Raw genomic sequence first — 4,053 nt, 5'->3', positions numbered from 1 at the left:
AGGAAAGGCAGGTGCAATAGAACCATCTCCAAGCCTGCCAGCTGAAGACAGCACGAGTTCATTCAATACCTACAGAGCAACCTACCGACTCGGCCTAGAGCAGCTGGCTTTAGCCAATGTGTGCGTGCGCGCATGCGCACACTCACTCACACGTACGAACAGATCAAGAAACACATCAACAGTCTAAGATGGTGTTTGCTATACTACGACGACTTTGACGGCTCCACCAGGCACCTCCCTGAAGCCATACCCTTTGTAAGGGAGCGCTGTAGCTTCTTCCAGTCTCGTGCCTTGGGGATAGCCTTGGTACTTGTCAGAGCAGTCAACTTCAGTGGAAATGACAGGGAGTAGCCCCAAGCCCAAGTGGTTAAGAGGATCTCACTCTGCAGCTCTTCAGAGTGTGCAAGCCTGGACTAACCTCTTGAAGGATGAGTGACCATATGGGGCAGAGCCAAGTCAGCCCAGATGTTGCAACAAAGGCTCCAGACCAGTTGAGAGTCAGCCCACATCTGATCGGCCAGCTGGCCGCAGATGCATAAGTGAGACCAGGCGGAATTAAAACTCTCCCGCAAAAGGAAAAGCATCCTTAAGCTACAGCGCTCTGTGGTCTGTGGTAGAGCGCTACTGTGATTGACAACAGGCAACTGAGAAAGGCTGGATGAAGGCAGAGGGAAAGGAAAGAAAACCACTCTGAGGATGAGAGCTATGGGGCTGCTTGAGGCCAGGGAATGAGCATCCAAACCTCTGGTTCAGAGGAGATGGAGGGCAACCCCAAAGTGCCCTCAACCCAGAGGATCCAAAACCTCTGCTGTCTGACTGGCTGGACTGGCTGTCAGGTGACTGATTAAATGAAGGTCTCATTACATGACTGACAGGCACCAGACTGCAGGTTGGATGTCTGCGAAATTCATCACCAAACAGGTTCACCAGGGGAAGGGTGTTTTATTAGCCCTTCATTTTCTTTCTTCTTATTTGCTATCAAAAGCTGATACTGCAGCCCCAGTGGGTTCTAGTATTCCTCTCACTGGATGGCGTTTCCTTGGCTAATGTGCAGGAATACAAACGGGCGGAGTAGGAACCCACGCAGTCAGACCCAAGTTGGAAGACCGGGGTTCTATGAAGCTAGGAAGGAGACCCTGCATGGAGAACTGGGAGGGTGGGGGTGGTTTTAGGCCTCTGTGTTGGTTGCTCAATATGTGGGGGGGGGGCGAGGGGGCGGGAGTTGTCTCAGGAAATGTTACATGAGCATCCAGGTGGACTGCCTCCCATCAATACTTGGAACTCCCGGACTTCAGATGGAAACGGGGGCGGGAGGGGGGCGGGGAGGAGAGGGAGGGAGCCCTCCCAGCATGCAACTTCCGTCCATTTCAGAACCCTCCGATTTGGAGCTCCTAGATTCTCCTTGGAAAAAAGAAAACCTACTCCTGTCCCCTCCCCCCCCCCCCGCCCCTGGCCTTTTGAATGACTTTATTTATTTATTTTATTTTTATTTTTATTTTTTAAGTACAGGTCCCCAAAACAAATCCAAGTTCTGCGGAGCTCGGGGCTGTGGGCCTCACATTTGGGAACCTGTACTTTGGGAACCTCCCAGAGGTCTGCCGTGGGTCGTGGGTATTGGAATGGCAAGCTTTATTTCTGCTTCCCTCCTAGAACAGAGGGCTGGGCGACTGCCTGTCTCCTCTGGGCTCTCCTAGGAGAGCCGCTCTGCCCCAGGGGGTGATGAAGTACAGGTGCTTAGAAACGCCTCTCTGAGCTCCCCTGGGAGCTGTGAACTTGGTAAAGGCAGAAACTCCGGCTCTCTTGACGGCGGGGACACTAGCTCCTGAATCAGCCACCCCTAGACCTCCGTCTACGCAGCAAAGCCTTCTGCGGAGACAGAAGAGTGTCTAGATTAGCACGACAGGCATCCAATGACCGTAGAAGTTAAGCATTACATCATCACTGTGGGCTCTCATTGGCGGACATCGTAACCTCAGTCCTGGCCTGTTAGCAGCTCACGATTCCTAAACTCTGTGCCGGACTTCTCAGAGAACAAGGGAACTCTGGGATTGGGCAGGAGCTCTGGGCCTGCAGGAGGTCTGATTCGGTCATTAAATAGGAGAGAGGCAGGGAGTCCGCTGGCAACGATTTCCTCGGCCCCGACCCTCCTAGATTTCACCATCTGAAGTAACTGCCTAGTCCAGGCCTTCCAGTTCGCACTCACAGGGACCGCCCTGCCCAGGACTGGGAGTCCTAGAACCAATTTTGCCTGTCCTGTGTTTCTTTTGGGAAGTGGGCTTTGGAATAATGGTTAATGCTAACTGAGCATTTTCTAAAGATCAGATCCAGGGCTGAGCCTCATCCAGGAGTTCATCCTGTCTAGATACTAACTCCCCATGCAGTCCCGATTGCTTAGAGATATACACCATCGCCTTGGGAGGTGGGTGAGGAGAAGCTCAGCTGGCTCTGGGCCTTAGAGCTCACAGAAAGAAAGGACTGAGTCAGAAGGCAGGTTGCATATAACGCCGTGCCTGCGGAAGGAAGGAGGCCACCTACCCCCACCGTCATACTCGGTTTGAATTCCCTGCCTGGTAGGCGGTTCTGCTGGGAGCCTCCCCAGCTGTCTCATCAACACAGACCATTTTGAGGATCAGTCTCCAGAGCCCCTGGAGAATTTCAGCTCCCCCGCCACCCCACGGAGAGTGGTGTGTAAATCAGAGGAAACTTGTCGGGTCCACTCTGGCATTTGATGCTGGCGCATTGCTGATCTCCCAGCCCTGAAGTTTAATTGCTGAAGATTTTCCCATGATCTTGTGAAATGTCCTCCTTCTTGTCCTCCCCCTTCTTCAGGCCTCACTCAGCTCTAGGAAAGGATGGACATGTTCAACTCCAAGCATGCTGGCATGAAGACCTGAGCCCCACAGGGGGGTTCTAGCTTTGTGGGACCAGGGGGGAGGGAGCAGGTATCTGGGGGCTCAATAGAATGGGCATCTCAGGCCTTAGGGAGACCTCCAGGGAGCCAAACTTGTTCACTTAGATCCCTCACGTTTCATCCTCTTGCCTATTACTGCTGGTGGATGCTTGGAAGGCAGTGGAGAAAGATGCAGCTCCACAGGGATGTCTGGTGGAAGAAACCACCGGCTCAGCCAGTGTGGCATTGGCAGACTCACCAAGGGTCTCATAGCAAAAGCTTGGAAGCTATCCAGAATGAGTCTTCTTATGGCAGTGAGGGAGCCCCCTGTCTGCAGAGGCAGGAAGAAGAGTTCCGAGTGCCCAGAGGAGCAGGCAAACAAGCAGAGAACCAGACACTGCTGCTGTAGCCCTGGAGAGGGCCACTGAGAGGTCACTTTGGGTGTCTGGGAGCACAGGCAGAGGCCCTGAAGGCCACTATGGGCATCTTGGAGCACAGGCAGTTCACCGTCTTTGGGTGAGCCTTCACGGGGACTGGACACCCATAGTACACCTGGGCAGGAGACCTGCATTCACTCACAGACTGCTTTGGAAGTAGAAACATGTGGCAGAAGAAATGCAGGTAGCAATAGAGGACAGGATTTGGTGGTGTTTTGGGGAGGGGGGGTTACTTTAAAAATACACAGAGTGGCCTATACCACAGGAGCAGAATTGATTCCTGGGTAGATGCTTCCGGGGGACATTTCCCCCAACTCCATGTAGTTTTAGGAGGGGCCTGGACCAGTTGACAGGCTTGTCTATGGGGAACCATCTCCTCCCACCCCCAGCACATCCTGTCCATACTTGTCCATGAGCTACTCCAGAAGGATGCAGCTTGAGAAGGCTCTGGGAGCTGCGTATCCTAGCAACCCAGCAACTTCGGAGGCTGGCATCTGTAGGGCTAGGCCCAGACTCAAGGCTCTAATTCCCTAGCGATCTCTTAATGGGGGAGCTTTCCCTCAGGGGTATAGGAGGGGAGGAGTGAGAAATGGGGGATGCAGCATTACAGCCCAGGTCATCTCTCCAGCAGAACAGCTAGGGATGGAGAAAAGGGAACTGAAAGGGAGTGGTTCTACAGCTGGGTCTGCTACCTGACCGTACTCCAGGCCATGGTTACCAACAACA

The sequence above is a fragment of the Microtus oregoni genome, unplaced genomic scaffold (genome assembly GCF_018167655.1).
Source record: "Microtus oregoni isolate MIOR12 unplaced genomic scaffold, Mior012 000043F_ref0000047, whole genome shotgun sequence".
NCBI classification, from domain to species: domain Eukaryota; kingdom Metazoa; phylum Chordata; class Mammalia; order Rodentia; family Cricetidae; genus Microtus; species Microtus oregoni.
This window is presented reverse-complemented; position numbering follows the sequence as displayed.